The following is a 12501-nucleotide window of genomic DNA, read 5'->3' on the forward strand; positions in this document are numbered from 1 at the left end:
TTAAACCCATTAGAGGTCAGTCATCAAAAAGACTGGAATTTCTTCAAAATTCAAGTGCAAATTGGTTTTGTATAAAAGACAAAGACATTCACATTTGTCAGATAAGATGTAGTTCTAATTATATGACATAATATGTTTACAAGGGTTATCTAAGGGTAATCAATGCGTCTGACTTTAAATGTTTGCACTGCAAATTATATAAATTGAGTGGAAAATTAATCCATCGTTTAACATACTGCCACTCTGGGGTCACCTTTTCTGTACACTGTTTTTATTTTACATTCTCCAGTAAAACAGTTAATTAAATGAAAGCAGCAAACAAACAAACCATCATGCTGCTTCGCTCGCAGCCAGTTAAAGTTTATAACATGAGACTGTTGAGTCCAAACTTTAATTTATCTGCAGCAGGTGAATAAAAGCCATGATACTGACCACCATAACTAGTTTTATTAATGCTCACTGCATCTGACAGAGCTTCAGTCCCCATGCAACGCTTAAGGTGGCCAACCAACCCCCTCTGTTGGCAGCTTCCTGCTGCTGCATGAATGGAAAAATAGAGACAAGTCATGAGAGTCGAGACTTAAGACACATTTGTCACTTGAAAATTGGGAGGAAAAAAAAAAATACTGAATGAGGGCATGCAGAATTGAGCTTGATTAATCCTTTTGAAGAACACATGACAACTTAAAGGAGGTGTGGATGGGCTGCAGCAAGGAGCACGAGACTTTGTTTCACTCGTAAATTAAAACCCTATGGAAGAAAACGGCTTAATGGCATCACTCCAAACCGGAAGATGTGATAGGGATTAATGGTGAACCCAAAAGATTTGGGATTTTTGGATTGTCTGATCAGCACATAAAACAGACTTTGTATAAAGATGCGTAACCTTTGGCACTATTAACCACGTCAAACCTTCCTGCTGACAGATTTAAGGATACTGCACTATGATTGGCTTTGAATATAAGCAGGCAGGAACGAGTGACGAGACAATCTCCAGCAGCCGCCTAAAGACCACGAGCACCTGGATGTGTCCCGTACATCCATTGTTGTACTTTAACCTATGTCCACGCGCCCGGAGCCAACTGAGATGCCAGAAGGGGCAAAGCAGATGAAAGAGTCTGGAGGACATCTCTAATAGCAACTGCTAACCTTTGTACCGCAGTGCATGTGCGTATGTGTGCGTGTGTCGTGCAGCTCCCTGTAGCAGTGGCTGCACGGGGATACAGCAGCACACAGCCCGAGGGGCACACACTTGACATTTCCGGCTCATCTTTAAAAGAGGACCTTAACCTTTCCCCACAGCTTCTTCAGACACGTTTTAGGAGGCCTCAACAATACGTTCGTGCCAGGACGACACACGGAAGAAAAACAGAGGGAATGTGGAGAAAAAGTAACACAATCGATAACAATTAGAACGTGGTCACAACTGTGTGGGGGAAAAAAAGGACACCTAAGATACATTCTGTCATCTTAAACTGATTATTTAAGGTGATTAAAGGCAGTGTTATTATTGCATTCAGACCAAAAACCATTGTGCACACACAAACTCAACTCTATTTTTTGGGCCAGCTGAACTACATCTGCTCCTTTTTTACTCGTATTCCGTTTGTGCCTCTAAAACGAGAACATTTATCAGTCTGTGACTGTCAGTGTGGAGGGGTCTTCCTCCAGGCCTTCCCCTTCTGCTTTTTCAAGTGACAGTTGAAAGTAGCTGTCTAATTTGAGCGCTCTAATTACCTGGGATTAGAGACCAGGTGCTATTAAAGCAATTAGACACACAGCACACTCCAGTGCTGCAGACCCTTTACCTTAGCCGGCGGAAAACACACATATACTCACACACACTCACACACACACACTTAAATAGTACTGCCGGTGCAAAAAGCATCCTGTTAAATGGTCTTTCAGACTCCTGTGCTCAAACATCCACGTACCCACATAGAAGTCTTGGCAAAGAGAAAATGAACATTCACACACAAATATAAAAGTGAAGCATAATTTGTACTTTAAAAGGATTGAAATTTGTAAGAGACAAATTTTTCTCAAGTTTGGAGGATTTGTTAAACCAAGTAATAAATAAATAAAGAGCAGGAATCCTGACAGACCAGAAGCAGTATGCCATCCATCCATCTAGCAGTTCATCAGGAACCAAAACTGATCCTGGTTGTTCCATTAAAACATTCCTGATATAGCTCTACAAATGCATCTCGTCGCTCAAGCTTTCATATGCATCACATACGAGACAAACACCATCTCATCTTTAACAGGAACTGTGAATTTCACTGCATTTCCTAGAGACACAAACACGGGAGGAGTGAAATTTTCATGAGGAGCAGAAATGCACCCAGACTTATCAAAGCGTTTGCTGTCTTGCCTAAAGGAAGGTGTGCACGGTTGTGTGTGTGTGTGCGTGTGTTGTCTTTTATCTGTCTGTGTGAATGTCACTGGGAGTGTGAGTGTGTGTAACATTGACACAGTCATGTAGCTAGCTCAGCTTGAGGGTAGGATTAGCGGAGAGCATTGCCTCGGCCCACAAACATTCCATATTAAAAAATGAAAAGGCAACCTTCATTACTATCAGTGGCACATAACCTCCCCTCTTCCTCTTCCTCTGCTACTATTATACACAACCCTAACAGCCCGGGCAGAAAATACAAGCCCCTGACAAGAGATTCCATTATTCCAGATGCCTCAGTGTCAACAACATCCATCTAACGGGGTAAAGAAAAGGCAAAAAAAAGGGAGATGGGAAAAGGATGTTAGAGGGAAGGGGCGGAAGGGGGGGGGGGTTAAGCTCACTATAGCGCCTGAATGAGAAGATAGGAGGAAACCCGGTAGTGGAGCTTCCAGGTCACTGTTGGTGCTGGTGTCGGGGGGATTTCTGATGTCAGAAAGATGAATTTGAGAGAGTGTGAGACGATCTTAGATCTGGAATTACGGGAGAGGTCGGTGAAACTGTCTATAAAATAATTATAAGGAATTTTTAAAAAGTTGACATTAGACCAGTTGTGTTACCTTGACTGTAAATCTGGGCAAAATGTCAATAGCTACTACTGTATATATATCTGCCAGGGAAAATGTAAAGTGTATTCCTTTATTTAATTAACCGGCCTGATTTAAGATGGAGCAATGATGCAACACTTGCTTCACAACGAGAGGTTTTCCGGGTCGGAGCCTGGTTTGTAACTTTCTGTGTGGAGTTGGGATGTTCTCCCTACTCCCTCCTGGCTTTTACAGAACGCAGTATGTATGAAGAAGGATAAACGCCAGTGACTGTGCTGGCGCCGTGCACATCTGCAGCTGCTGCACAGAAGTATAAATCAGACTTAAAGATTAACAATGTCTTAAAAACGGACTTGAGAGTATTGTTATGCATGTTGTAAGAAGACGTTTCAGAGACGTCCCTTTTCTAATTTATTTGTCTCTTTGAAAAAGATACTTTATTTAGTACAGCTTTTATTTATGTACATCATATTGACAGCTGGATATTTTTGCTTTTTAATCTTATTCATTTTTTCCTAATATCAATTTAAAAAAAATGCATTGCATTAATATTGCACAGCTGTGGACCTCCACATAAGTCCACAGGCCAGATTACTTTTTAAAAAGGTCATTTATTTTGGCTTTTATTTCCAGATTAGTAACTTATTTACTTCTCTCATTGTTTTAAAACAAAATAATCATGTCTCGGCTCTAAATTTCTCACTTCTAAATCTGGGTTGATAAACAGTCCTATAATATGACACAGGCCTTTGAATCTTTGACTTTGAATTGAGCATCGTGTACATGAAAATACCAGGATATAAAAGGTATATTGTGCCTTTTAACCACCGCAGGAAAGTTTGGGGCTCCACATGAAACGTTTTCAGAACTGAGAAAAGGAAGTCAAGTTGCCTCGATTGAAACCTTTGAAGAGCAATCTGACTAAATCACATCAAATATCATGTACTTATCACTATCAAACGTCTCAACCGCTGCAGCCATGTAAACAGACGCACAGCAGCGGTGGGGAAAAGCTGATTTGAGCTGCAGTTAAAGCTTCTCTCTTTATCAATATTTCCATCTCCTCCCATTCACTGCCGTCTTCACATAACACAAAAGCCTGTTGGCTCGATCTGAATTTTCATGGCAAAACAACAAATTCTTAAAACTATGACTCCAGAAAGACATTAGTTTTGTGACGTACTGCCACTTCTCATACAGCAGTAAAAGAAACACCTTGGTTAAAAGGTTAGTAGTTATCCCATCACTTAAGCAAATTGGAGTTATTCTTGTTGCATATTATTTCTGAATTTCTAGCTTCCCTGCTGGCCCAAATGAAAACTGATGAAATAAACAAAGTTAGAAGGTAACATTTAAAAACTGAAGGAAGCCACTAAAACTGGCCTTTCTCAGTCATAAAAAAGATGCAAGTAAAACGCTTTAAGTGGCAGCTTTGTCTCTCCCTCTGGGGCATGACGCTTCAATGGGAACTTAACTGGCCTCAACCCAATGACATAAACCCACGACTCTGTGGAGAGAAAAGAGCTTCAATGTCTTTCCAATCTCACTTTTGAGGCTTCAAAACAGTGTCAGAGTGTCAGATTTGAGGAGGTGTTGGATCTCATACTCTTTAAAACTTGTAATCCGCTCAAGGGAGCCTAGAGCAAAAAAGAAAAAAAAAAGTCCATGCACACACATAAATGTACTGCGAAGTATGTATAAACACAGACTTGCTTTAAATGAAAATAGCTTCAAGTGCAATGTAAGGACATGTTGTGATACTGTGCTGCATGTATAATTGCATTTAGACAAAGTCGTCAAACAATGCATGAAAAACATGCACAGCAGTTAACGTGAGGAGGATGCTGTAAAGGCTTTATTCATTGGTCTTTCCGTCCTATTACTGAAAAATCGCTCTCCAACTACTCACAAGCTCAATTATTGAATTGTACTTTGAATCAAAACAAGCAAATGTCTTTAATCTGAGCTTTTTATGTGCAACATCTTCACATTAGAAAAAGAGAAGTGGAAAGAAAAATGATCACTTTGAAATACCAAACCATCTTACCCATGAAAATGGGCCTCTGATTTTATACCTTTCTTCCACGACCGCAGAGGAGATGCAGCTAGGTCCAATCAAAAGTTCAATTATGTAAATGGCTATGTGGAGTGGATGGAACAATGGGGAAATGAGGGAGGGGAGGTAAAAAGCATGGAACAGGAGAGGCGAGCAAATGGAGCGTGAAAAATAATACACATTAACATACAAAGGTAATGTCATATTACAGTCGTAATCGCAGCAAGGAGGGGGTCCCTCTGCAGAGAGAGCCCTGGGAAACAGTGGGCGTGCGTTAATGTGTGACTGTGCATGTAGATACTGTTTGGTAAAGTCAGACTTCACTTTTTGTGTGAGCCGGTGGAAAAATAAAACCATTAAATCGGAAGTAAAAGTTGCATTCCCAGAAAGGTTTTACAGACTGAACCTGTTCGTTTAGAGCCAGAAACTAAACTCTTCAGCCGCAAGCTCAGTATCATTCGACTATTTGTCCCCACATTTGTTTAACTAATCTTCATACCATGTATTAAGTTGACAAAAACATGTAAATGCATTCATCGTGATGGTGGAGGAGGAATGTTAGTGATTCACTTTGAAAAAGATATGCTTCCCGTCTAGCAGTCAACTTGGAAGCCAAAGACAGAGGCCTCTCGGCAGTTGGCTAGCAAGATGCAAAAACGCAATAATCAGAAAAGGCTGTTTGCCTTTCCAGGACCATTTTGATTCCAGGGCCCATTCTGCTTCAGAGGCATGCAAAACCAAAAAAGGAGGGGAAAAAAACAATTCAAGAACAGGAGAGGAAAGATAAGACTCTGAAACTGAAATTAAAAAACCATTCATAAAAAAAAGAAAAAGAAAAAAAGGCATGATGGAATAACACAGTTTGGAGGAGGAGACGGCAGACAAGGAGCCAGTGTGCCAGCTTGCAGTGTGCCCAATCGCTCGCTTGCTCGCCTAACATGCAACGTAGGGCATAATGCGTTGTAAGCACTGGCTTTAGCTTGTCATGGAAACAGCAGCAGCATTACCCACACTCACGCCTCTGCAAATTAGCTTTAGCTGGGGGGGAGACAAAAAAATAAAGAGACACGTAGGACGGGCAGGAGATGGAGCGTGCGTCTCTGACTATGTGGTAAGGATTGTGTGTGGTTCGGGGAGGGATGGCACAGACGTCGGGATGCAGTTAGGCAGCATGGGACATCACTTATACTGCAGTTAACATGCCTGCGTGTTCCCTCCCGGGCATCGCAGACATACTAAGATTATAAACCCCTTTTTTGGACGAATCGCTTTACCCACTTCCCCACTACGCACTCAGATCATGTCTCAACTAGTTTGTCAAAAGTTAAAATTTCAGAGCGAGACTTCAAGAAAAAGGGGAGAGAAAGGGTTGCTTTTATAAATCTATACCGTATTAATCTCCTTTAGGTTCCATCTTCAACAAACAAATTAGAGGTGCAATGGATTCAGAGATCAGCTGTGCTGATAAGAATGCTATTTATCAATTAATCTCAGCCCGGGCAGGGAAAACTCATTAAGAAGGCCACTTCAGGAATTAAGTTCTGAGGTAGAGAGAATGTAGGTGTGCGTGTTCTCAGGTAAGTGTGTGTGTGTGGTCGCAGGGTGCGTGTGGGGAGGGGTTAACAGAGCAGCACCACAGGCTGCCATTGTCCAGCGCAGCATGGGCTCCAAAGTGATGAAAGGGGTGATAGCACAGCCAATTAAAATGAACATAATTACAAAGTCACCCCTTTGACTCCTAATCAGAATACACATGCAACAACACACACATACTAAAGAAGGGAGCAGTGCTGGGGAAGGGCTACGAGGAGGCTGTGAAAAAGAGGGGAAAAGTACTAGAAGAGAAGACAGAAAGACTGAGAGCAGATCATGCAGGAAGTAAAAATGCAGTTTTGAGATAGATAAGGCACTCACTAGTAAACATGGATTTATAGCTCTTGTGAAACAACTTATATCTATGGATAATTCATTTAACGTTACCATGTTGCTTGATTCAAATTAATATTATAGTTAGGACACAGCTCAATGAAATCAAGGACTTGGGAAGGATCATCACACAACAGAAATGTTTATTATGGTCAGGTAAAATGAATGTTGATGCTCCAGGACAAAACCAAGGACCATTCAGACGGATATCTGCAACAAGTCCAAAAACCAGGCTCTGTATTGCTACGGTGTAGTATCAGTGCCCTTGATGGAGTTCATTTACAGTTTTTGATGGCAGCTTTAATGCAGAAAAATACACTGAGATGTTGCAAGAAGATATGCTGCCTTCAGGATCTTTTTCAGGGACATTCATTCATTTCTCAATAAGACAATACCAAACAGCATTCTGCTCATATTACAAGGACATGGCTACGGAGGGAAATTGTATGAATACTAAACTGGTCTGCCTGCAGTCCTGATCTGATGCCAATGGAGAATTTGTGGAGAGTTTTTAAACTAGAAATACAATAAGGACAGCCCTGTAACCCGTACTCCTTAAAATAATTGGAAAACATGCCAGGAACACACCCCCCTCCTACCATGTACCGCTGCCACCAATTCACCCTGTCAAACATTCAGGTCAGACATCAACCAATTATTCTTTAAGATCCACCTTTCACTTGTTGTGATGTCTGACCTCCCGGTCCATGACGAACCAACCAGAACCCTCAGAGTTAGAACCAAACACGGTCAGGCAGCTTTCAGGTTTATGCTCCTTATCTGTGGAACAAACTCCCAGAATGCATCAGGGCTGCGGAAACTCTCATTTGCTTCAAGTTAAGGGTGAAAACCTTTTTATATATTGCTGCATTTCAGTAATCTCCAATAATGCACTACAACCTGCATTTCTTGCATCTCATTGGTTTACTTCTTTTGACTGTCTTTAATTTCTGCTTTTAAACTCTTTAATGTTTGAATGCAATTTTAAAAATATTTTTTTTGTAAAACCCTTTGAATTGTCTTGTACATGACATGTGCTATACAAATAAACTTGCCTTTCCTTGTTGCATCAGCTCTTTGCTTGACAAAAGTAAATAAAGAAAATTTGCACAACCTTCTGTGAAGATCAACAAATCTGAGTAACTGGGTGCAGGATGACTCACTTTTGTCTTGTTTGTTGTTCACTTTATTGCAGTTTTTTTAACAGAAGTTAGATATATTTTATATACTGTAAGTTGTGTTGGACGAGATAAAAATATGACAATCTTCTATGTCTATGACCCAGCTGGGGTCTTTAAATAACATGTACATCTGAAATTCTTAACTATTTGATACCCTCAACACCCTCAAACATCTCCAAGTGTTAGAAATTTTACTTTAGCCAAACTATTTTTGCCAGAATGTGTAGTAATTACTGCCATCTACCAACTATCCAGCATAAAACTGCCTCCAAAAACATGGGCAACATGTATTAACTGGTGAAGAGAGAAAAAAAAAGCTGGTGTGGTGTGTTACAACCAAAAACGTAATAATGGCCAATAACGTAATAACTGCCAATAACGTTATAATTTTGGCCATTTCAAATGTAATAAGGCCAATAGTGTAATAATGTGCCAATAATGTAATAAAACTTTTGAGCCAATAACGTAATAACTTTTTGCCGATAATGTAATAAGGCATTACTTTATTGGCTGGTTATTACGTTATTGGCCTGGTATTAAAAAATTATTACAAAATTATTACATTATCGGCAACAAGTTATTACATTATTGACTCAAAAGTTTTATTACATTATTGGCACATTATTACACTATTGGCTTTATTACATTTGAAATGGCCAAAATTATTACATTATTGGCAGTTGTTACGTTATTGGCCGTTATTACGTTTTTGGTTGTAACATGGTGTTAGTTATTTTTTCCGCTTCTTTAAGGACAATTCCCACCACTGCAGGTTCTTGCACTCTGTGAAACATACAGTATGATCCTCCGTTTCTAAATTGTGCATTCTCACAACACAGCATCCAAAACAATTGATTACTCCACTTCTTCTCCTGCATTTGAACAGTATATGCATTTTATAACGGTAGGTAACGTTTTCTATCAGCCGGAGATGATGCTACGCAGCAAGTGAGCTTAAAAAAGTGTAATCTGAGACTGAGAATGAATCACAAGCCCCTTTCACACAGAGATTCCGCAATATTGGTGTAAAGAAGTCCTGCCAATACGCCGCCTTTGTTGGTTCACACAGAACCATACAACGCCGGCATAACGCCGCTCCCGTCTGTAAATTCACACAGCATGCCGGCGTTCCGCAATCAGAGGCGTGACGACAGCGTCAGTCCGACCGTCATGTCAGCGGCATGCCGGCTGTGTCATTCACACAGACCCCGTTTCGTCTCTGTGACGGCTCTGTGACTACCTCCGCTGCCGGCTTATTGGTGGGGCCACTTGGCCCCCCCATTCCGCCTCCGTGACTTTCACACAGAACAGCGAGGCGGCTTAAAGGCGCAACGTTCCCGCCTCGAACTGGCTGTGTGAAAGGGGCTACAGACAATTAAAAGGACAATTTCTGGCTGTTTCATAGCATTTACATCCTAATGCACAAATAAAAACAGCAGCAACTCAGCACAACCCTCTGGAAACATCAAGTGTGAAAGCAACTGAAGTGAATTTCCTCTTTTCAACTGTGACTGTGTGTGAGGCCAGACATTGTTTTTCCATACTTCGGTGAACTAATTTGCCTAATCTTAAGGAGAATTTAGACCTTGGTGGAAATTCAGAAAGTCACAGTTTAGAGAAACCCATCTTCAAGTCCATGAGACTGGTGCGTTACATCCAAACAAGAGAGCAAATCTCAGAAATGAAAACAATGATGCTACGTGTGATGCCACCACCAGGATTCAATTAAAGAAAAAGAAAGTTAGGTAATCTTTACAGGAGCTTAAAATATATATTCATATGTACAACACCACATATTACAATGTGTGTTCAATAGTCTAAGAAAAACTGAGCCAAAATGCAGAAGCAGTCTGAGAAAAACAAGTACAATTTGTATTCCTTCCCAAGGAATTCAGAATAAGTAGAAGCCAGTCAATACTAACTAAACATACTTGGTGTTTTGGTGACATTGTTATATATACCTGCATATAATCTACATAGCTATGGTAACCTATTTTGTTCTTTATAATCTGTACCAGTGGGAGCATGTAGATGTTAAACAGAAGAGGTCCCAGGATGGAACCTTAACTATTGACACAAAGTACTTCCTGTTCTGTAAGTATGTTTGTAACCAGTTTAGTACAGTTCCAGATAGACCCGCCCAGTTCTCCAGTGGTTTGAGTAAAATATGGTGATCACCTGTATCAAATGCAGCAAAACTAACACTGACATTTGTCCACTCTCTGTATTCAAGCATATTAAACACTTGGCTCAGAGCTTCACAGTGCTGTGGTGCTGTCCAAAACCTGACTGGAAGACATCACAGCACTTATTTTGAGTTAAAAAGTTATTTTGCTTTTGAAAACAGCTTCTTCAATGATGTTACGTAAACATGGGATATGAGATGGGCCTGTATTTCATTTGTGTCCAGTCAAGATTGTCCTTTTTCAGCCGAGGTTTAATTACAGCTGTGGCTCTGGGAACAAACTTCACATTAAAGACAAGTTCACGATCAGTAACAGGTCTGACTCCAAAATCTTTGAGACCTTTTTGAAAAACAAAAGCGTGTTGGGAGGATGTCTAAACAGCAAGAGGAGTTCAGCTGACATAAGATGTCGTCCCGGTCTTTGCTGTTAATGGGATGAAATTGTGTCAATGTTTGAACACGGTACATCTGCTGAACCTGCTGCTGATGCCCCAAATGCTTGTTTAATATTTTAAATTTTGTCTGTGAACAATTTGGCAAAGTCATTGCCGGTCATAATGGGATGAAGTTCCGTTGCCACAGAAAGGTTTGTTAGCCTGTCAACTTTAGCAAATAAAGCCCGAGCATTACGACTGTTTTTGGTTATGATGTCAGAGAAGTAGGACTTCCTTGCATTCCTCAGTTGTAAGTTATAATAGTAAAGTTTCTCTTCATAGATGTCATAATGAACCCGGAGGTTGTTTTTTTTTTTCCATCTGCACTCAGCTTTCCGACTCTTTCTTTTCCCATTTTTCACCAGTGTGGAATTTCACCATTGAGACTTCCTCCTTCCAGAGATAACCTTCATCTTAATGGGAGCAACAGTATCCATAACGTTTAAGACTTTAGCATTGAAGCTATTGACAATCTCATCGACTGAGCCCCCAGACAGGGCAGGTGTAAGAGAGGTGACCTGGTTAAAGATCTCACTACTGTTTTCAGTTATACACCGTTTTGTGATCATTGCTGTTCAAAGATTTGTGTGCACTGAAATCGTCCTCTCAGAGAAGACACAGGAGTGATCAGACAGGCCCACATCGGACACACTAACCTTTGAAATGCTCAGAGTCAGATGCATAGTCAGCCCAAAGTCCAGATTGTTACTCTAGTTCACTGAGCTCACCAAAAAAAGTGTACACAGTATTTGGGGGGGGGCATGTAAAAATTCAGAAAACAGGATTCTGGATGAGGCCTTTAGCTGTACAGCCACGTATTCAAAAGACTGAAAACGTCCAGGAGATAACTGCTTACATTGAAATGGTTCATTAAATAAAACTGTATTTGTATTTAGGAGGGGTCGACTCAATGAGAACAGCTGACTGTTATTTTGGTCTAACCAAGTTTCACTTAAAAACATTAAATTCAGGTTGTGCTATTTGATAAAACCATTGACTAAAAGTGTTTTTCCCAGCTGAAGACCCAACATTTAATAAAGCCAACTTAAGTGTTTAAGAGGTATTATGTGCCCCCTTGTGTTTGGGGGGAGTCTGTGGCACACAAGGTATGTTTACTTTCTTTAAAGATCTTTTAGACTGCAACTCTGTGTTTTACTTAGAACACATTTCTCCTGTCGCCTAAAAGTACAGGCATTTTAAAACCTTTAAAAAAAAAAAGTGTTCCAGCGGATCCTGGGAATGGTGAATAAGCGATGGCCAACAAGTTCCCCTATAAAACCTTAGTGAAGCAACCGTTCCTATCGATTAATCTGGGAGGGGTGCTCATCAATCTGGTTACTGTTTGGTGAGTCATTTCTAAAGAGTTTCAAGTCCAACCCCTTATAGCAAGAAAGGATGTCCATGAACTGGAAAACATTCAAGGCAGTTATGAACGTGAAAACTTAAAAATAATGAGAAACATGTCAGATTTAACAGTTATGTAATGTTTTAAGATCATGACGATAAAAATACAAAAGTGTTAGAAGTGGGGTAAGTGATTTCTGGATGATGGCACATCTGTTGATGCTACCTATCTTTAACCTGTATCGCTTTTTCAGATGGGGTCAAGAGGTAAACTTATACATTGCAAAAAAGTAAAGTATGTCCTGATACATAAAACTTTAGTTGAGAGAGGGTGTGCTTTCTTTGCACATCACTTTATACAAATCACACCAG

At 40.4% G+C, this 12501-nt stretch overlaps 1 protein-coding gene across 6 annotated transcripts in view; it reads right to left on the reverse strand.

The window, feature by feature from the left end:
- Positions 1-12501, reverse strand: part of ehbp1 (EH domain binding protein 1) — a 155631-nt gene that overhangs the window by 84128 nt on the left and 59002 nt on the right. The window lies entirely within an intron of this gene.

The sequence above is a fragment of the Cololabis saira genome, chromosome 17 (assembly GCF_033807715.1).
Source record: "Cololabis saira isolate AMF1-May2022 chromosome 17, fColSai1.1, whole genome shotgun sequence".
Taxonomy (NCBI): Eukaryota; Metazoa; Chordata; class Actinopteri; order Beloniformes; family Belonidae; genus Cololabis; species Cololabis saira.